The sequence below is a fragment of the Dipodomys merriami genome, unplaced genomic scaffold (assembly GCF_024711535.1).
Source record: "Dipodomys merriami isolate MVZ:Mamm:240054 unplaced genomic scaffold, mDipMer1.0.p SCAF_17, whole genome shotgun sequence".
NCBI classification, from domain to species: Eukaryota; Metazoa; Chordata; class Mammalia; order Rodentia; family Heteromyidae; genus Dipodomys; species Dipodomys merriami.
The window spans coordinates 21,133,616-21,156,479 of record NW_027203048.1 but is presented as its reverse complement, the minus strand read 5'-3'; the positions used below and the strand labels follow the sequence as shown (position 1 = coordinate 21,156,479).

The following is a 22,864-nucleotide window of genomic DNA, read 5'->3' as shown; positions in this document are numbered from 1 at the left end:
TCCTAAGCTCTAGAGGTTGGATGGAGAGAGAAATGTAGAGGAAAGGAGTTGGGGTTGGAAGATGGAACTCAGTAAGATCCTAGCCTTGTTGCTTTAGGTCCTCATAACCAACCAGTTATTTCTGTACCAGCCTGGTCTTGTTTAGCCACTTATTTGATTTCTTCACTTCTCTTCCTCTTCAGCTTTATTTGAGAAAATGGGTGATAAGAGTCTCACAGTAAGCTACGACAAGATAGATTTGTTTTATTTGCTGCCATTTTTTTGAATAGAATCTCTCATCAACATAAGGAAATGTCTCCTAGTTACAAATATCCTAGTTACAAATATTAGTCTATTCTTGTGCACTCTTTTCCCTCTGTGTATTATGTCTCAGACTATCATTTAACATTCTTTTGGCAAATACTTTGAGAGCATACCAAAGATTGGTGGTTTTTGACTTTGGAAATCCAAGGAGACCAAAACAGATAAGGTCTATGCTATTTACTTCAGTAGAGACAGTGGGTTAGACAAAGCAATCAGGGTACATTGACCTGGCTGCTGGAGTAGGAGTACAAGGGATTGCAGCAGTACCTGTGGGAGTGGAAGGGTAGGGATGAAGCAGAATTTGGGTGCCGGGAGGGAGGAATAGGAGTAGTTGGAGTAATGAGGCTCTGGAAGAGATTCCAGGCTTAGTAGACGATTGCACTTGGGCTCAGAGGTAGAGCATTGTGAATGCAAGTTATATTACAGCAACTGGCAGGAGGTAGACCTGCAGGGGTAGTCAGGACCCAATCAGGTGAGCTTTTTTTATTTTTTTTTTCCTAAAACTTTCTTTTTTTGTCAGACCTGGTGCTTGAACTCAAGGCCTGGGGACTGTCGCTGAGCTTCTTTTGCTCAAGGCTAGCACTCTAACACTTGAGCCACAGTGCCACTTCTGGCCTTTTCTGTTTATGAGGTACTGAGGAATAAAACCCAGGGTTTCATGCATGCTAGGCAAGCACTCTACCACCAAGCCACATTCCCAGCCCATCTAAATTTTTTTTTAAATTTTATTGTCAAGCTGATGTACAGAGCGGTTACAGTTACACACATAAGGAAGTGAGTACATTTCTTGTCGAACTTGTTACCCCCTGCCTCATTTGTTTTCAGAGCTTTGGCTTAATTTTGGGGGCAATGAAAGGCTTATCTGCAGGTGTGTGTGTGTGTGGAGGGTTAAATCTCTCTGAGCCATTCCATTCAGTGATTGGAGGTGGCCATTCAGTGATTGGAGGTGGCTTAAGAAATTATTTAGTCCTACTCTATCTTCTATTAGATGCTGCAGGTGCCAGCTAGAGAGGCACATATGAGTACTTATCTTAGCAACTACTGTTGTATCAGTCTGTTTTTGTTACTGTAGCAAATGACTAAAGCTTGGTAGTTTTATGAAGGAAAGAGATTTATTTAGCTCAGAGTTGTTGGTGGTTCAAGGGCCCACATCCAGTGATGGCTTTCTTGTTGGCAGAGTCTCAAGGTGGTACAGGGTACCACATAGCAAAAGACAGGTGCCTGTGTGGTCCTTATCTCTCTCTTCTTACAAAGCTACTAATATTTAATCTTTGGGCCCTACGCTGATGACATTATCTATTCCTAATCACTTCCCAAAGTTCTAACCTCTAAACAACCAGTGGGATTGTGTTTCTACCCCTTTATACCTAACATTAGGCTTAAATTTCAACACACGCACCTTTTATTTTTGGAGGGAGGTCACACTCAAATCAAACCCTAGCCAAACCGTAGCATTGCCTAATATTTACTGGGAGCTTATAGTTGCCAGCAGTGTCCTAGAAGATATCATGCCTCAGCCTCTGGGGAAAGAGCTACTAAGACTCTCAGTTTACAGATAAGGAAACTGAGGACCAGGGAGATGTCATAGCTTGCGTAGGTTGCTCAGATAGCCAGCAAAAGTCAAGTATTTCAAGTAGGTCTGTGTCGCTTCCGACTCTCTACTGTTCCTTTCACAGGAACTTTCCCTAAAATCCCATAATTAATAGTGGGGCTGAGAAGTAAATCGAGGCTTCTTGAGACTGATCTGCAGTAATGAGCCAACTGTTGCAGGCATGCACCAGACACCTGCTTTCCTAAGAAAGACACACGTCTCCCATCTTCTCCATTTCTGCTGACCGTTTCTCTGCTGATTTGGTATACTGCACCATCATAGCAGGCTCCTCTGAATATGGCACTTCAGCGTCCTATTCTTTATGACCTCCTTGTGAGTATCTGAGGAAGACGTTAGCACCTATGCAGTAGAATATTCTGAAGAGACGCACATAGTGCTCATACCCTTAAGAAAGGTGGAGGTGGGGAGAAGTTCTGAGCAGTGGGTCAAACAGTTGCTGGCTCTCCTTTATCTGTTGGCCAAGGGTGCTGGCTCAGATGGCAAGGAGAGCTTCTTCTCGCCTGTGAGTAAGCTGGCTGTCTCTCTTGAGCCAGTGGTCCTCAAGCAGCAATTTCCCATGGCTGACCACTGCAAGGCCAGCTGTCCATCCTGGGACTGTGACGTTCCGGTTCTATGGGTGCTCACAACTGCCGGGACTGGTGAGACCTCAGCCAGTTGTCACTCCTTCCCAGCTTAATGACCTCCTGGCCTGGCCACATCTTAGCTAATTTCTGCAATTAGGGAGGCTTGTTTTCAGAGGCCGAAGTAGGAACTTTTCTGAATTAGCTTTTATGGTTCAGAGCTTTTAATTTGAGATTTAAAAAACATCATAGCACAACCCAAACCAAATAAACTGCAGCTAATGAAATTCACAGACGTTCTCAGAGAATGCTTCTCACTGGTGCTCCTGGATGATTTATTGACAGCTGGTTGTAAAAACAATCTTATTAAAGGTCATAATGTTGGTTTTTTTTTTTAAAAAGCCCTTTAATTTATAGCATAATTAGGCTTCCTCCAATGGCTCTGCTGCCAGCGCTGTCACTTAAGGCTCCGAGGAAGCACTTGGTGTTTTTCATTATATCACAGGGAGGGAGGCCCATACTCCTAGAGGGCCCACTGCCTTGCTCTTTATGGCCCTTTTATTGCTGCTAAAATAGTCAAAACAGGGGGTTGATTAGAGCTGACTGATGCCTACTGATTATGGGAACACCTCTTTGGGGGGGAGGGAGGGGGGAGTGTAAAGGGGGCTCCGGACTTCAGGACGTGCCTGCGACAGGAAGGGCAGGGCTGTGAAATGTGCCAGGGAAATGTAACTTCTCTTTCCCTTTACGCGCCCCCCCCCCATATTTGTGGATTGAAGGCTGACCCCAGGCAGACTGGGCTGGGGGTGATAAAAGGCCTGTGGTAGGTGCTAATGCCTCAAGGAAGAAGACAATCCCTGGGCAGGATGTGTATTCCAATAAGAACCTTAAAAATGCTAATAGGTCCCAAGGTGGAGTGCAGGCTCCAAGGCTGGTGTGGGGGTAGCCACCTAAAGAACAGGAAGTCTTGCCTGGTGCTACTTCTGCAGAAGGAGAGAGGAGAATCAGTACTATGGCAGGGTTGGGGGAGGTGGGAAGCTCCTAATTTTCTCTCTAAGCTGAGTGGAGCCTGGAGTCATCTCCTAAGCATGATGTTGGATGTCATCTGGGCATCATAGAGATGCTGCTCAGGGCTGACATAGCATCAGCTGATGATGACCAAATTTGATCAATCGGCATGACATGACTGATTCTAAAATATGCTGGCATTTGCTCTGGCCCTGGCTATGGCCTACGGCTGACCTAGCATGAGAAAGATGGCCATGGCTGTTGCATTTCAGCAGTCTCAGTAGCAGACTGCTGTTTCCCAGTATCCAAAGGCCTCGTCTACAGATGTCGGAGGGAGTGCTTCTGGGTTCGTCTTTTTGCTTCCCCTTTTCTCTCCTGAGTGTGTTTTTATCTACATCTCTTATGAAACTAGCACGCCCCTCTCAGGCTCCAGGCATTTGCTCCAGTTTTCAGGGAGGGCTGTGGAATCTGATGTCTGTGGTGACCTCATCAGGGAGCACACACTGTGGAGGGGCCGCTGTTCTTTAACACTTCCTTCTCCGCCCTTTCTCTTTCTCCTTTTTGCTCCTCCTTTCCCTTCTGGAATTAAGAGTGTAAAAGATTTAGTGGGGACTAATATTGTAAAAGAAAAAGAGAAGAAAGAGGATTGGGTGAGGGGAGCCTGGAGATGGCCGTTCAGTGTTGACAGCGCTTTTGCCTTTTCACACAGGTCATGGGCTTCGAACGCAGACCACGTGTGGGTGGATGAGCAGAAAGGCTCACTCTGTGAATCTGTCTCTATCTAGCCTGAGGAGAAAAGACTGGAACTGAGCTGGAGAACCGTAGCAAGGAATCTGTGATTTGCTCTGAGAGAGTCTTTTGGATAACACTCCATTGCTCCATCACACATTCCAATAAGGGAGGGGCAGGGAGAGGAAGAGAGAGGGAGAGAGGGAGGAAAGAAGGGAGACAGAGAGAGAGAGGGAGAGAGAGAGAAAGAGAGAGAGAAGAGAGAGAGAAGAGAGCTTGTTTCTTGGACTAAAGTCTTCTGTTATGGCATTCAATAGACAGAGTGAACATCACCAAGTGCTTCCTGTGTACCTGCGCTATACTGTGCAGGAAGATCAGCTTCCGGAAATGAATTTAGGCAAAAGTGAGGAGAGATATTATATAACTAATCGTATTAAGTCACAGTAAGTGCCATAGCTGGCTTTATGCCAGGACCTTAAGGGATACAAAGGATGGATCAGGGGAACTGTCTAGTCTAGTGTGTATTGATCTGTGTGTGTGTGTGTGTGTGTGTGTGTGTGTGTGTGTGTGTGGTGTAGCAGTGTGCTGTATGTACCTGGTGAGTGCACGTATGTAGGCATATATACATGTCAGTATGACGCACACATATGGGTATCAGTAGTGTAGTCTATGTGAATGCTTGTGTATAAGTGTGGCTTTTGCCTAAGGTGTGAGTAATGGAGGAAGGCATAGTACCTCTTGTGATGTAACCAACACCAGGCTCGGGCTAGACCAAGAGCCCTCTGCTGTCCCCTAGGGCGTGGGAAGCAGACTGGGCTGTCAGCATCAGCCGTGACCTTGGCTTCTTTTGGGGAAGCTCTATCCTCACAGACAAAGGAGGGGAACAGGAGTCTTTCCTTTCCTTTCCTTTCCTTTTCTTTTCTTTTTCTATTCCATGTTGGTAACTGAACCTAGAGGGTAAAAGGATACATTCTTGAAATTATTAAGTCCTACCCCTTTGAGATACCATGACTCATGTCAAGGGTCATAGTTCATTTTAATGTGTTTCTATAAACTTTTGGAACTTTAATTTTTTCTTCCATGTTTTATTGAATTTGAGGGGGGGAAAAGATCATTCAAAAAAGGCAAACTTTGCTATGAGATTATAAAACTGCTTAAGGTACAGACATCTGACCCTGGGATTAATTCAGACCGCTTGCCTCCTCCATTTTTTTTTTTTTTTCTGTTTTAAGGGGCTGTTTTTCCTTTGGCCAGCTCTGTTCCTGTCCCCCACTCTGCCTGCAGGCTCTGCATCTCCGTCTCTTTTGTTTGTCTTGTTTCCTTTGATTGACAACTGGGTTTGGAGTCATATTTCCAGACTGACCTCACCTATACCACCAGAGCACTCTGGGACTTTGCTTCTGGCCTCATGCTCTGTGTCAGGCTGGGGAGGCCCCACTTACCCACAGCCCTTCGGACTTCTACCCTGTGGGCCAGCCACCTAGAACCTGCCTTCTAGCCTCTGGACTAAAACATTCTGTGGACTCTTTAATTTTTGAATCTTCTATCTGGGACATAACATCCCCTTCCCCCATCTTTCTAAAAAGTGACAATCATTCTTCCTTTACAAATTGAAAATCCTGCAGATTGGGGGTTGGGGGAGAAGGATTTCTATCCCTGTCCACTATTCATGAAAGAAATAACTAAAATGCACATTATTTCTCAGCTATGGACTTCCAAGGACTGGTACTTATCAACTAGGTTTCTGTGTGCAAAAAAAAATCCCTGTGAGTCTTTCAGCCCAAGGATCAAGCCATAATTTAGACTACAATTTGAAGACAGCTATCAGTCAAGGCCACTAGATTGTAGGGTAGACAAGATTCTCTTCCCAAAGGCCATGCCTTTTCATATTTCCTTGGACCTAAGGGAGGATGAAATTGTAGTTAAAGTGAGGGCTGAGAGCAGAGTAGGATTTATTAGAGGTGAACTTGATGTTTGAGCTCTTTTAATTGTTTTATTTAGTATTAGCATTGGGCAGTAAGACTGGATTTGGATTTAGACTGGTGTGGGGAAGGGGAAGGTAATGCATCTTAGGCTGGACTAGAGGTCCACAAGGGCCTAGGGTTTCTGAGTAGTTGCCCTTGGTGTCAGTAGTAGGGCTGGGTCATGTGATTAGCTGGACTCCTGGGAGCTTGTGTCTGGGGAAACTCCTTTAAGGGCTGTGTTTACTTCAACCATCCTCACTCCCATTGTCCGAGGCCTAAGTTCCTCTGATGAAGTCACTTAACCTCGCAACAGCCCTGTAAAGTAAGTACCAGGGTCTCACTATTTGCAGTAGTTCCTGCTATCTGTGAGGAATGTGTTCCAAGACCGGTGGATGCATGAAATAATGGATGGTTCCATATATATATACATACTTATGATAAAGTTTAATTTATAAATTGTGCACAGTAAGAAATTATAAACAATAGAAATAAAATAGAATAATTACAATGCTATACTACAGTAAAAAGTTGCTTCAAATTTAAGGGCTGTTTATTTCTGGAACTTTCCATTGACTATATTTGGACCCCAATGGAAAATGAAGCCATAGATAAGGTTGGACCAACACATTTGTGCTTTTCTCCCCCTTCCACTTGTTATGATTTAAACACATATTTTTTTCTAGTAAGTTCTGAATCGATCTCTCATGTGCGTGTGATCTATTCTTCTTCATCTTTCCTGGACACTGAAGTCAGGCTGGTCATTAGGAAAAGATAAATATCTCCACTGTGGTAACTTAGAGATGCCTGCAAATTCTTTGATGTTCTTTCCACTAGGGTAGAGGGGTTGAGATCCCTAACCCCATCTGGGCTGCTCTTAGTGACTTACTTGGCTATTAGCATGTAGTAGGAGTCAATGTCTGGAATTTTTGAAGTGGGTTGTAAATTACCTCGAGGCATCCACCTAGCTTTGTGGAATACTCCCATGCAGGAACTCTAATGCTAGCCATACCCCTCGGGTCATTAGGTCTGGTTCAGCCTCCCAACCATCAAAACACTAGAAACATGGACACAGACAGCTCAGACTCTCCAAACTAGACCATCTGCCAGCTGACAACATTAAATGACCTCTGTAGATGCCATGTGAAAGAGATGAATCATCTTGCTGATACCCTCCCAAGTTATTAGCTTGCCTAGCTGAGGTGTTGTGAGGAATAAAATAGTTGATGTTTTTAAGCTAGTAGATATTGAAATTGTTTGCTACGTAATGGTAGGTAATTGGCACTTTTTTCTGTTTGTTTTTTAAGCACACACACGCATGCACACATACACACACGTGCGCACACTGGTATTAGGGCTTGAACTCAGGGCCAGGGTGCTATCTGTTAGCTTTCAAGCTCAAGGTTGGTGTTCTACTACTTATACCACAGCTCCACTTTTTTGGTGGTTAATTGGGGATATGACACATGGACTTTTCTTTTTGGGCTGGTTTTGAACTGTGATCCCCAGATCTCCTGAGCAGCTAGAATTACAGGTGTGAGCCACAAGTAAATAATAAAAATGCTTGCTAATAATCACAAGGGGTATAGTCATGAGCAAAATACATTCAGCTTGGCTCTCAGGATTTGCTATACAGTGGATAATGTGGCATTAAATAAGTATACCCTTTAAAAGATTACATATTACCATCCATGGTGTCCAAGTAGAGCAAAATGCTATAGAAACATTAAGGGTAGTCAGAGTAGGTTTCTCCAAGGAAGTAATATTTGAACTGAGACTTAGGGATTTAATCAGATACAGGATAGAGGAAGGGTGTGAGAGCAGTCTGGCCTGGGAAAAGGCCAGGGTAAATGAAAGTCCTACGTCTGGATGTTGCTTGATTGTCTTTAGGCCCACGTGACTGGAGTAGAGGGAAGGGATGAGTCTGGGCTCCACGGGGCAGAGGGGCCAACAAAAGCACATAACTCTCCATTCTACATTGTTTGACCTCTGCACCCATATCCCTGGCTCCATGGAGCTCCTTGAAGGCCTCTTTTAAAGTTTAAGTGATTCCACATTGTTAAGTAATGTGAGTGAGTTCCTCCAGGATCAGCTCAGCATAACCCTTGGTAGATCTTGTTCCTGGACTTACGCCTTTCTGCTCTCAGAGCCACCTCCGCTTCCTGAGCAGGCCTGAGCCCACCTGCACCGGCCTGGCTCTTCCCTCTAGTGGATTGCCATTCCTCCCCTCCCCCTAGGTTTGCTTGGCTAACTGCTACCTTGTTCTCAAGACTTCTCAGCGGCCGCCTCTCGCGGACAATCCCAGTGTGTCTGAGGACACTTCCTCCACTCCACTCACATCTCTGTCATATAGGAGTACAAGCCATAGCGGTTCATAATTCCATCTTATCTGTTACTGAGCTTTTTTTTTTTCTCAGGAAGAAATGTCTTTCATCCTCCCTTGGTTTCTTCCTGTAGGAGTTGATTTATTGAAGGGCCAATGATTCCAGGTTAACTTTGTATACAAATTTGGTAAGTATGCTATGGATTTTCTTATCTTGTTCATTGACAGACAGGTTGACTAGAGCAAGACAGGAGCGAACCCTGAAGTATCTGTGAATAAAAAAACCCCAAACCATTGTACATTTCCCCTTTCCCATCCTAAGCCATTGCATCAAGCTTGGAAGAAGTCAGATGAACCACTTCGGTTACCTCCCCCTAATCCAGCAGTATAGGGAATCTGTGAAGAAAGTGAAATGAACTTGACAGCACAGAAAAGTCTTGGTGAATCCACTGCTCCTGATATTTCTAAGATTCCCAGATGATTCTTAAAGTGACCCCCCTGATTTTTTTTCTCACACATTCAGACTCTGCTCTTTACAAGGAGTATCTGGGAGTTTCTAGATCAAAGGGTCTTCCTTTGAGCTTGAGGATTATGCTCAGCATCTGCTGTCCTTCCTTATGAATCAGACAGTTGTACACAAAGAGCTCATGAGTCACTCACTGCCCCCAGAGTAGAGCTCCAGGCAACCTTAATACACTCTGATAGAGAGAGAAAAGCATTTTGGGAAAAGCAAAAGAATGGTGGTGTGGTCAGTGCTGGTGGCTCACACCTGCAATCCTAGCTACTCAGGAGGCTGAGATCTGAGGATTGCAGTTCAAAACCAGCCCAGGCAGGAAAATCCCTGGGACTCTTATTTCCAATAAACTACTAAAAAAAAAAAAAAAAAAAGACCAGAAGTGGCTTTGTGGCTTAAGTGGTAGAGTACTAGCCTTTAGCAGAAGCTCAGAGAGGGGCTGGGATGGTGGCTCAGTGGTAGAGTGCTTGCCTTGCATGCATGAGGCCCTGGGTTCGATTCCTCAGCATCACATAAACAGAGAAAGTCAGAAATGGTGCTGTGGCTCAAGCAATAGGGTGCTGCTTTGAGCTGAAGAGCTGAGGGATAGTGCCCAGGCCTGAGTTCAAGCCCCACAACTGACAAAACAACAACAAAGAAGCTCAGAGACAAAGCCCAGGCCTAGAGTTCAAGCCCCAGGACTGCCTCCCTGCAAAATAAAATTAAATAAAATAAAAAGACCCCAAACCCCACACCAAACCAAAGAAACAGAAAGAATGGTGGAGTGTGAGAGGCAGTGAGAGTAGAGGCAAGAACAGATCTTGGTCTGGGAAGTGCTGGAGATCTTTGTGCTGGTCCTCACTCTTCCTCTCCTTGTGCTGTGACTTTGAGCAGGTCTTTTCCTTCTCTGTCCTTGGTTTCACCATCTGTGAAAGTAGATCAGAAGAACATAAATAGGGTTTTTTTGTTGTTGTTGTTGGTCATGGGGCTTGAACTCTGGGCCTGGGTGCCGTCCCTCAGCTCTTCAGCTCAAGGCTAGCTCTCTACCACTGGAGCCACACAAAGCCGCTTCTGGTTTTCTGAGTGATTTATTGGAGATAAGAGTTTCACAGACTTTCCTGTCCAGGCTGGCTTTGAACTGTAATCCTAGGATCTCAGCCTCCTGAGTAGCTAGGATTACAGGCGTGAGCCACCGGTGCCTGGCTCATAAGTAGTTTTAACCTGTGCTAAAGTCATAAAACTCTGTGGGATCCTGAAAATCCCATGGAAACTTGTCTCAAAAATTTACACACACACATGCTCAAAAATCCGTCTCAGAGAGTCTACAATTATCACTGTCTCTTTTGCTTGAAAATGTCCTGACTATCTGCTCAGCTACACAATCCCAGCGTCTCTCCCAGCCTTTCTAAGTTTTAAAGTTATTGATCCATGTAGTTACTCTGTTATGTCCTGTTTAGTGAAGGAAACTCTTCACATAATTTTGCTTCTAAATCAACTTGAACATATTCATTCATTCTATGTGAAAGTCTTGCCTAGACTATGGGAACAGAATTCAGTTTGACATACTCACCTTTCTTCTAGCTTACTGACGTCATTCCTGCCCCAGACAGGGTCAGCAGTGGGTCTACACTTGCCTCCTTCCTAGGCTAAGTGTCATTAAAGGGGCCCTTTGTGTTCTCTTAGAATTATTATTTTTTTCTTGTCACAACCCTTCTTGTGTGTGCTCTTGCATTCCTAGAACTAGTCCTATAGTTCAGCATCACCCACTGCTACACTTTTTGGCTGATCATGGATTTTTAGATCACAGGAAAAAGTCATGGTCATCTTTGTTGGAAAACAACGCAAAGATGATTACCAGGAGCCAAGGAATTCAAAGCTCAGAGCTTCCCACTTGTGTAATTTCTCCCCAGGACTTCTCCCTAGCACTTCTTCCTTGGGGTGATGTGTTTTGTTAATATTGAAGAAGTCAGGTCTTGTCATCACAGCAAAGATGTCTGTCTTTTCTTTTTTTTTTTTGGGTCCGGTCGTGGGGCCTGAACTCTGGGTCTGGGCACTGTCCCTCAGCTCTTCAGCTCAAGGCTAGCGCTCTACCACTTGAGCTACAGCGCCACTTCCAGGTTTTTTCTTTTTGCTTATGCGGTGCTGAGGGTGGAACCCAGGGCCTCATGCATGCAAGGCAAGCGCTCTACCACTGCGCCACCTTCCCAGCCCCGATGTCTGTCTTTTCTTCCACTCTAATTTCTTTGCCTTCACATTTCTGCTGTGTTGAATGCCTTGAAGGGCATGAGGATTTGCAGGGCTCCAGCTAGGATGCCTTGTCGGGGTTTAGTCAGATAGGAGCAAGTGGCTTACAGTCATTTTCCTGTGTGGTTAGGCTGTTGCTGGCCCTGTGTATTGGAAAGGACTTCTGGGACCATCTCTGTACAACCTGGCTAGATAAGGTGCATGGTTTGAAGGTATTTCAAATTGTGAGGTGTTCTTTTGAAATCCTATTTACTCAGTATTTGAGTAGCAAGGGAGAAACACAATTTGGAATGTATGGTATGTTTCTTCCCTAGGGCTACTATAACAAGTTACCTCAGACCGGGTAGCTTAAAAACTACTCAAAGTTTTGGAGTCAGCCAGGCTCTGGTGGCTCAAGCCTATAATTCAAGCTACTCAGGAGGCTGAGATCTGAAACCATGGTTCAAAGCCAGCTTGGGCAAGAAACATAACAACTTGATGTAGTCTAGGATTTTTGTTATTGTTAGAGATATAAAACTATAAGCAAGAATTTAGTTCTTATCAATGCCAGGTCAAAATAGGAACTCTTTTCTGCCAGGAAAATATTCAATTATTTATTTTTATTGAAATATGATTTAATCAGAATTCCTCAGTTTGTATAGTATATAGACTGACAATACTTCACATAGCTAGAATGCCTGTCTATAAAGTCATATGTTTATAATTCTCAACTTATCACGAAATCACATGAGCCATGTTAGATTTCTAGATCATTGGCCATGAAATACATCAGTGAAATACTGCAACAGTTCTAATAAATGACACAAAGAGAACCCCAAAACAGTTAATGAATATTGTCAATTTGTATATTTAAGTTGAGCCATTGCACAAGATTATGTAGTATGTCCTGAAATTAGTTCATCCATAAAAGGACTTTATTGGTGTTTTCCCCAAATATAATGACAATTCTAAAAAAACCAACACATGCCATTATCAATATCAAGTTGTGAAGCAAAAAGATAATTTTTTTTTGTCAGTCGTGGGACTTGAACTCTGGGCCTGGGTGCTGTCCCTCAGCTCTTCAGATCAAGGGGAGTACTCTACTACTTGAGTCATAGCACCACTTCCGGTTTTATTGGAGATAAGAATCTCATGGACTTTCCTGCCTGGGCTGGCTTTGAACCATGATCCTCAGAGCTCAACCTCCTGAGTAGCTAGGATTACAGAAGTAAGCACTGGCGCCCCGCAAAAAGAGAATTTTTTGAGTGGTCAGTAAAAAAAAAAATCTGACCAATGCTAATAGAGGAAAGACTGAGTTATTTTTGTATAGTCTTCATAGAAAACTATTCCACAACACCTCTGATATAAGAAGAATCCACAAAGCAGTCCACAGTTAAAAAATAAGTACCTCCCTGAAAATATTATCAATGTGGATCAGGCAGTTTGAGTTTTGTTGATGTTTGCTATGAATTATTTTCTTGTTCTAAATAACTATGTTTGCCCCTTTGTATCTGAAGGATGTGCATCTGTGAAAAACTCATATATGTCCTGAACCTATACACATTTTTTTCTTCTTATCATCCCTTAAACAATGTGGTATAATGACAATTTAGATAACATTTACATTATATTATCCTGGGTATTATCAGTTAACTAGAGGTTAAAGTATACTTGAGGATGTGCAAATACTGTACCACTTAATATATATATATATATATATATATATATATATATATATATATATATATATACACACACACACACATATCTTCTCTCAGTCTGTCGTTTGTGTTTTCATGTGTGTGTGTATTGTTTGTGTGCATATGTGTGTATACATGTGCGCTGGTTCTGTGGCTTGAACTCAGGGCCTGGATGCTGTCCTTGAGGATTAAGGTTTAAGGCTAGTGCTCTTAGAATCAGTTTGTTCCACACAATTTCTGTTTTCTCCCTGGACCCTACCACAAGCCATGAGCTAGACACACCTTCTGGGGGTACTTGGTAGGAGAAAGAATTAGGCCCACATGCTAGACCAGCCCTTCTTGTTCTCCCTGAGGGTGATCTATGGCTTGTCAGAGGTGTGGTCTCTTGTCACTTGCCATATATGTATGTGTGTGTATGCATATATATATATATATATATATATATATATATATATATATATATATATATGAATTGAATGTCCCTAGATTTTGGAGTGTGTGTGTGTAGGGGGCCTCTTAGAACCAATCCCCTGAGGGATTGTCAGGCATTTCCATCTTTTATGGGTGTTCAGGATGTTTCCATCTTTCATAGGTGTTCTTTTAGAGGCTGTTCTGTCTCCTTCCTCTGTCTGACAAAAGGGTAGCCGTGCCCTCAGAAGCTTACCTTCTTGTAGAAAACACAATTCTACATTACAAAGCAGTGCACAGCACAGTAAATGTAAAAGAGCAGCATCTGCAGACATGAATGATGCTTGATCAAATGTCTGTGAACCCTGTGACCCAACCAACTTAATACATAGAGTGAGACATCACCATCACACATGTGGTCATTTCTGTGGGCCTATACTGTCATGGGATCGGTATACATTTGAGCCTTAGTAGAAACTGCCAGTTTCCTACTCTGATCGTACTGATTAAACTACCATTAGCAATGTGCTAGAACTCTACACTCTTGCCAGTTCTTGGCATGGTCTGTCTTTTATTTTAACCTTCATGTTGGTCTCAATGATGTACTGGAGGCTTTCTAATTCTGTATTCAGTGTTGTTTTATTGGTGACTTGAAATCAGCCAGTGAAAGGTTTCTTATAACTATTACAAATTAGGGTTCTTCTCTGCCCTTTCCTCCTCCAGCTGTTTGTTGAATATCTACTAGTGTTTACTAGTAGCTCTTGTTGTGTTTTTGGTTGTTTTTTTTTTGTCAGTCATGGGGCCTGAACTCTGGGCCTGGGCACTGTCCCTTAGCTCTTCAGCTCATGGCTAGTGCTCTACCAGTTGAGCCATAGCTCCACTTCCTGCTTTTTCTGCTTATGTGCTGCTGAAGAATCAAACCCAGGGCCTCATGCCTGCAAGGCAAGCACTCTACCACTGAGCCACCTTCCAGCCCTCCTATTGTGTTTTCAATTTGCCTTTCCTTGAGGAGTTATAAACATCTGCTTATATGTGTATTGATCATTTGTTTATTTTTATTTATGAGCCCTCTATGTTTTGGATTTACCCCTTTAGAATTAGGCTGTTGATAGTTTTAAAAATTGTTGTTGATTTGTAGAAGTTTTTTGTATATGCTGCTTGTAAGTTCTTTATATTCATAACTATATATCTTCTCTCAGTCTGTTGTTTATGTTTCACTTGTGTGTGTATATATGTGTGCATGTGTGTGCATGCATGTGTGCTGGTTCTGAGACTTGAACTCAAGGCCTGAATGCTGTCCCTGAGCTTCATTGCTTAAGGCTAGTGCTCTACTACTTGAGCCACAACTCTACTTCCCGTTTTCTGGTGGTTGATTGAAGATAAGAGTCTCAGACTTTCCTAGAATTTAAGGTATGATCCACTGGCTCCTGGCATTGTCTTTTTATTTGTTAACTAGTTTTATTTTATCCTTTGTTTATGTGGTACCAAGGAATTGAACCCAGGGCCTCATACATGCAAAGCTAGGACTCTACCACTCACTAAGCCACTGGTTTTGGTTTTTGACTTTTAATGAACATTAAAAAATCTGTTATCTTTTGTGCTGGTCCTGGGGCTTGAATTCAGGACATGGGTGCTGTCCCTGAGCTTTTGTGCTCAAGGCTAACCTTCTACCACAGCTTTACTTTTGGCTTTTGGTGGTTTGATGGAGATAAACGTCTCACCCATTTGGTTGCCCTGGCTGTTTTGAACTACAACCCTCAGATCTCAGTCCACTGAGCAGTTAGGATTACAGATGTGAGCCACTAGCACCCTGATGAACATTTAAAATTTTTAGTTGAAATACCTTTGATCAAGTCTTCCTTTTATAGGTTGTTAAGAAATATTAGCTACCCTAATGAAAGTACTAATTTTAAGGTCTATTGAGGCAGATCTTTTTACTTTGTAATCTAAGAGTCTATGTATTTTAAAAGCTACCTCAAGTATACATGGCTTCTCAATGCACCAAATGTTTCTTAACTTAATTCATATACATATATGCATACAAGTTATAAACACAGTGAAATGCTGTTTTTCTCATCTATTGAGTTAATGTAGATAAAAGTTATATAAATTATGCATTGTATTATGAAGTAGAGAAAGTATGGTACTGTCATATATTGTGGTATCAATGTAAATAAATGTGAATTAGACAAAGAGCAATTTAGCAACATCCAGCAGAGAAAACAAACCAGCAGAAGAACTATGCATTTGCCCTTTAGTCTGCCTTGAAATCCTTCCTGTAAGAATGACCCTACTAAAATTCTCAGGTGTGCACAAAAGAGTATGTCACATGGATATTTGCTAAGGCAGCATTTGTAATAGAAAAAGCTGGGAAATTATCAGAAGCCATATAATATAATATAATATTAGCTACACCAATAGCATATAATAGAACATTAAGAAGTCAATACAAGGAGGCAATGCTATACCAAAAAATCATATTGCAGAACAGTGTGTTTGCCTTGATAAATGTGTAAAAATAGATATAGTTTATACATATGTATGCATGTCATTATGTGTATATTTATCTATCCATGCTAGTGCAGTTAAATAAATTTGTTGAAGGAAACAAATTCAACTACGGTGTCTGTCACTGGCAGTGATGAATTGAACATGTATTTTCCCTTCACTATTGACCTTTATGTATACTTTCCTTTAAAGCTCCTCAGGTGATCCAATCATCATATATTTTATGTGAAGAGATCCCCAGCAGGGAAGGAGTTCTCCCTGAGGTTTGACACTTGACTTTATGAAGAAGTGGTCATCTTCTACTCCTCAATTTCCTGCTTCTTCTTGGTGCCAGCTCCTAGAATCAATTTGTCCTACCCAAAGAATCAATTTGTCCTACCCAATTTCTGCTTTTGCCTGGACTCTACTGCAAGCCATGAGCCAGACACACCCTTTGGGGTTCTTGGTGGGAGAAAGAAGCAGGCCCCCATGCGGGACCAGCCCCTCCTGCCTCTTCTCCCTGAGGGTGATCTATGGCTTGTCAGAGGTGTGGGTTCTTGCCACTTGCCGAATAGAAAGCGCCTTTGTTCTTGGGAGTGAAAATAACCCGAAGATAAATGTTGGGGCTTCCTGCTCCTGGAGTGTTTGGCTCTAGCTGCCAGGGGGCTCCTCCCTAGGGCAGAAGGTCTGGGGGGTGGAGAAAGGCAGAAGTGGGTTTCCCAAAAGGAAGATCTTGGCCATGAATCCTCTGGGAATTGTGACCTGTGGCCCCCTGGGAAGGAGCCATGTGCTCTTTTCAAATGCAACCCATCTCCCTAAAAAAAAACATCAACTCCCACCATCAGCCACTGCTGTCAACCCATGGAAATTATACTTACTGGTCATGATGTGACCATACTGTATATTGCCTTACCTGTAGCTGCCCTTTCTCTTTCCACAATTACTCTCCTTTATCTTATCGCTCTTCTTTTGTCTTCAAGCCCCCACCACATCCTCCTTGCCCATGTCTGTTCTCTGGCTCTTGTTGAGAGTGGGCGGGACACTGTTCTGCACCTGGTTGCTGCAAACCCCATAAAGTTCAGGGTATGACTCTTGCATGGACCATAACTTCCCCACTTCCCGGATCTGGCCTGGGCAGGACTGAATTGGAGGATGCTGGAGCTGCCAGGAGAGGAAAGGGGGAGGGAGAAGGATTGTTTCAGACTGCTAGAAGTCTCAAAATAAAGCCACAGGCAAGATTTGAGGATGTTTATTTTTTTCACGGTCATTCCTAAGGTTGCAGGGAAAGGGGCTATTTTAAACACAGGAACTTTGAGAGGCAGGCTGAAGCCTTCCGAGGACCCCAGAGGATCAGAAATCTATTTGGGACAAGAGTAAGAGTAGCAAGTCTTCTACAAGCAAGTTGGGGGGTGGGGGGAGGATGGGTTGAGAAGGGGAAACAAAGGAGGAGGCTACAATGCTTGATAAGAAATGTACCCATTATCTTGCCCATGTAATTGTAGCCCCTCTGTACAGTATTTTCACAATAAAAAAAAAAAAAGAAAGTTGAGAATACTGTCCCTCTACTCAAACCCCAGCCCTAGCTCAGAAATGAGGCACTTGGAGGTGCTGGAAGTCAAAGCCAATGACAGGATGAGAAGATGGAAGAGAAATCCTCGTAGGGCACAGCTCAGAGCCTCTTCTACCAGCATCTACCCAAGCCTCCTGTGTTCTGGGTGAGGATATAGAGACATAGTGAGCTCCAGGGCCATTGACAGGAACAAACAGCTCTATTCCCTGGTTGCCCGCTCTGGTTTTTCTTTTGGAGTGGCAGGTTGAAGGACAGTCTCTGAGACTGACTGGACCCCAAGGACAGACAGTGCAAGGTGACATGAACCTTTCTCCCTCTTTTCCCTCTCCTGGCTATTCTTGCTTTCCTCCCACAGTGGGAGCTGGCAATTCAGAACCTCTGGAGGCAATACATAGATGTGGCATTCAGGATTAAGAGTGGCTGCTTCCCCCATCCCTGCCATAGTGAGCTTTGCTTCTCTTTGACTCTACAGGTCTTATTGGTGTTCAATAAATACTCAGACCCTATGATAGGCACTTAACCTTTATGATCTGCTTCAAGGCTCAAAAGAGCTTTTTAGATTAGGTATGATTATTCCCATTTCACAGATGCAGAAAACTGAGCACTCATTAGTGGTGGGTCCAAGGTTGTATACCCTTGCACCCAGTTTGTCAGTAGGAAAACAAGTGTAGCCAATTTAAATTCAGATGGAATTGAAGTTCGAGTCTAGGTTTAGATCACTACTCTCCTCTTTCTCAGATCTAGGACTGGGGCAGTAGCCTAAAGCAAAGGATGATGTTAGGCTAGCTCAGTAGGTCCTTACCTGAGAAGATCCTTCTGCTTACTTCATTTTATTTTTTCACTTTAACAGATGTGTAGTGAGCACCTATAATGACAATGTTGGGCAAACTACTCACCATCTGTAGGTCTTAATGTTGCTTCTGTAAATGAGATAATTATAGTACTTGCTTTGGAGGGTTGCAGTGAGAATTGAGCAAGATACTCTAGTTAAAGTTGGATACATAGACAGTGCTCAATACATGTTGGCCTTTATAAGTATAGAAATAAAGGTACACAAAATGGGATGCATCCCCAAATCAAGAGGGGCAGAGACAAGTCAATTCATCCTACGGGATGGGGGTGGGGTAGCGAGGAGATGCCTTGTCCTGGGACAGCAAAGGTAAACTGTGATAGCAGGGAGTCTGTAGAGATGGGTGTGTCTGGGTAGCCTTGGAACAGGGTTGCCGGGGAAGCCAGGCAGAGGCTGAAGAATTGCACTGGTTGCAAAAGGGCTTTTTATATCAAGTTGCACCTCTGAGATTTCAGCAAGAGTCTTGCAGCCAGCCTTAGAAATCAAGTTTGAACTTTGGTTTTGTTTGTTTGTTTGATTGATTGATTTTGGTCAGTTGTGGGGCTTGAACTCTGGGCCTGGGTGCTATCCTTGTGCTCTTCAACTCAAGGCTAGAGCTCTACCACTTGAGCCACATGGCCACTTCCGGTTTCCTGTGGTTAACTGGAGATAAGAGTCTCACAGAATTTCCTGCCCAGGCTGGCTTTGAAAGGCGATCCTCAGATCTCAGCCTCCTGAGTAGCTAGGATTACAGGCGTGAGCCACCAGAACCCCAGCGAAGTTTGAACTTAGAACTTTTCAAATGCCTTTGAGAACCTCAGTCTCCAACATGTAAATGCTTTGAGAGTCATTCTGTGTTTTTTCTGTGTGTGTGTGTGTGTGTGTGTGTGTGTGTGTGTGTTGTGTATATGTACCGATACTGGGAATTAAATGCAGGGCCTAGGCACAGTCCTTGAGCTTTTCTTGCTTAAGGCTGGCACTCTACCTTATTATAGCTCTACTTTCATGATTTGGTTATTGATTGTGGATAAAAATCTCGTGGACTTTCCTGCCTGCCTGGCTTTAAACTGTGATCCTCAAATCTCAGCCTCCTGAGTAACTAGGATTATAGATAGGAGCCACTGGCACCCACATCACTCTGGTTTTGAAAGAGATTAGGGTCCCTGACCTGGAGTAAAGTGCTCAGAGGGTATTGGGTATTTCAAAGAGGTACTTTCACCCACATACTCCCTCAAGGAATTTCTGCTAAACCAGATCTTCAGAATCTTGCCGGGCGCTGGTGGCTCACACCTGTAATCCTAGCTACTTAGGAGGCTCGTGGTTCAAACCCAGGCTGGGAAGGAAATTCTGTAAGACTCTTATCTCCACTTAAACTCCAGAAAACCAGAAATGGCTATGTGGCTCAAGTGGCAGTGCGCTAGCCTTGAGCTGAAGAGCACAGGGACAGTGCCCAGGCCCAGAGTTCAAGCCCCACAACCGACAAAAAAAGAAAAAGAAAAAGAATCTATCACCATGTCTCCTTGCCAGAAATAGCCCAGAAATGTCATCCTTGATCAATGAATGGCTACTGGGAAAATTCTCTCCAGGAGGCTAGAGGCTGGAGGGTCAACAAGAGCTTACTAGCTGACACATCTGGCCTCGGAGAAAAGTCATCACCCGAGCCTTGGGCAGGCCCTTGGCTTGGTATGTGCAGAGAACAGCTGCTTTGGTTTAAATATTAATAATGCAAAATGAAATGTGTGGGGTGCCCAGCACACCAGAGCCCAGCCAACGTGCATTGATCTAATGTCCTCTGCACTTGGGTTTGGAAAAATGTGGTCAGTGAATTTAATATACTTTTTGGCAAGGGAGGATGACAGTTAACTTCTCTCCTCGCTAAAGTGGGTTTTGTCCCTGGAAAGTTAAGGCAGGGTGGTTTCTCTCTGGGTGCCAGTAGGCCTGCCACCCTAATTTTGGCAAGGCCCTTTTGCTCTGCCCACCTTAACATTCTTGGGGGGGGGGTCACAGGACACCACACGGAAGGAATATCAGAGAAGAATCTAGATTTGGAATGAGGATCTAGCAGTGTCTGGGTAGAGGGCAGAAATTATCAGTGTTCCTTCCAGCTTGAACTTGATGCTGTCTAGAGGGACAGACTCAGTTTCATTAACAGGCAGAGAAGTATTTAAGGCAGACAGAGCAATCTTATTTGAAAGTGAAAGGAAAGCCACCAAAGTAGGGAGACTGTCTGAAGAGAGGGGGCCCCAAAGAGGAGAGCAATGTTATCCACTTGGAGGGTGGTTTTTATAGTATGGGGCTTCTCCATATCTCTGGGGGACTTTGTGCTGATTGCTTGATGGCTTGTACATTCACTGCTGGACTCTTTTCATTGGTTGACTGAGCACACAAGGCAGTATGGGAAGAAGTGTTTAAGCTGAAACTCACAGCATTGTGGGAAAATGAAACATTTGAGCACCTGAGATACTATGGGAACAAGAAGTGCCATGTTATCTGCTATGTGTTATGTCTGTCACTCTTCTTCCCTATCTACCTAACAGTTCCTTGTTCTTTCCCATAAGCTCCTTCCTCCAAGAATTTCTGCCCCCATCCCCTGCCCTGTTTTTGGAGCCCCCTCCCTGCTGGGCACTCGTGGAGGATGTGGGTGCCACTGAGTTCTCACAACGGCTCTGAAGTTGGACAAATTGCTCCAGAGCCCCGATGTCTGCTGCCAAGGGCTTGGTTTCCCTTAATCCCACTGCATTTTTTGCATCCCAGGGAGGTTTTCTCCTGCCCACTGCTTCCCTTACAGGCCATGATCGGAGGATCTTTCGCCAGTTTCTTCTTCCCAGCATCCTTAGCCCTGGGGTCTCTCTTACCAAGTACCATACTCTTAACAGGCTTCTGGAGAAGTTAATAAGCTAGTTGATGACATCACAGCCTCCCTGAGCTGGGGGATCAAGAGGGCATCAGTTGGCTCCAGGGGATTTCTGAGAAGAAGAATAAAAAAAAAAGTCAGAGCTCTAGGATTTGTTCAACAAAAACACCCTGTGCCAGCTTGGTCACAGTTATGCTGTCACTGTCACCACAGAGCTGGAATGAAGCTGACCAAAGTTTCCCAAAAATCTATCTCTGGTTTTACACAAGCCAGTAATGTTCCCAGTTACAGGCGTGAGCAAATCATCCCGCAGTGCCAGCCAGGAAGCCCTTTGCTAGTGGCCCTGGGTAAGGCCTACTGGGGGAGGGCCTGGGGGAGGGGTCCTAACAGAAGGGTAAAACTCACCCAGAACCCCTCAGAAGGTAAGCAGTAGTGGACACCAGAAAAGTAGTCTTGCCTGGGGAGGATGGGAGCTGTGGTCTCCCCAGCTCGGGCTCCAGCTGTGCCTACACTCCAGCCCTGTCCCCCCCACCGCCTTGGCATCCAGCCCCTGGGGAAGCTGAGAGAAAGTCTGGCCTGTTCTGGTTGCCGCAGGCTGGATTGGCTACAGTGATCTCCTTCATGTGTCACCGCTGGCTGTAAGCGCTGTGTTTGGTTTGGCAAAACAGCTATTTAAATAGCAGTGAAATGTGTCACTGGAAAAAAAATTAGCTCATGTTTCCTTTGCCATTTCTTCATGATTTCCATTAAAAGTGTAACCATGGGTAATAAATTAACAAGATCTGTAAAAGCGGCCGTAGGAAACCATGGATCCAGAATTCCTATAAACTTCTAACCCACAGAGTTAAAAAGCGAGGCTACTTGGGGGAAGGGGGACGCTATCATCCATACTTCAGCTCTTTGTGTCTGATTCCTACCCCTTTCTCCCAGCCTTAATGTGAAAGGAACCGCCACCCCCACCCCTCATCCCCCCCCCCCCCCACTTCTGTCAGGGACTGCTATGGACTGCTATGGTTATCTGGAGTGAAAAATTTTCCTTTGAAAACTCAAAGCCTTGAGGCAATGCTTGACACTTCCTGTTTCATTTAAAAAAAAAAAAGCAAGAAAAATCCCCTGATATTCCCTACCAAAAATGTAATCTTTTTTTTTTTTTACCCCCAAAGCATAGTACAGTTTTTGAATTTTTAACTGTCTGTGGAAACTTGATGTCAGATTGCAACTCAGTTGCACAGATAGGAATACTGAGGTCCAAGGGAAGTATTTGCTCTGGGACCCAAATCAGTGGACTATCAGAAAGCCAGCACAAGACTGGGGGAGTGTGTTACTGTTGCACCCAGGATTGAGGGAGGCAAAAGACCTGGAGCGTATGTTCAGTGTTATACCTGAGGTTAGTCAAGCAGAGGGGTTGGGGAGGGGAATGTATTTAAAGGCACACTAAGGAGCTGGAGAAGTTGAAGACAGGATCTTGAAGTGTGTTTAGTGTTATACACAGCTGGGGATGACGGAAGGAACGCACTGAAAGTGTGTTCAGTGCTATACCTAAGGGCTAGAGGAGTCAGGGGAGAGGACTGGAGCTCTGAGAGACTGGGAAAGTTGAGGACAGGATCAGGGAGTGTGTTTAGTGTTATACACGGAGAATGGGGGAAGGGAAAAAAGGACTGTGAGCGTGTGTTCAGTGTCACACAGGGCTGGAGAAGTCAGGAACTGGGCTGGGTGTGTGTTCTGTGTTTCTCTCAGGGACTGAGTAAGTGTGAGACAGGATTGGAGAATGTCAGTGCACCCAGGGCTTGAGGAGTAGAGGAGA

The 22,864-nt window shown here is 44.0% G+C and overlaps 1 long non-coding RNA gene across 1 annotated transcript in view; it reads left to right on the top strand.

The window, feature by feature from the left end:
• LOC138829229 (uncharacterized) overlaps window positions 1-9,041 on the top strand; it is a 182,288-nt gene extending 173,247 nt beyond the window's left edge. The window contains exon 6 of the long non-coding RNA XR_011372511.1: window positions 8,591-9,041. This is a non-coding gene — a long non-coding RNA (uncharacterized lncRNA). The remainder of the gene's footprint in view (window positions 1-8,590) is intronic.
• The last annotated feature ends 13,823 nt before the right edge of the window (window positions 9,042-22,864 follow it).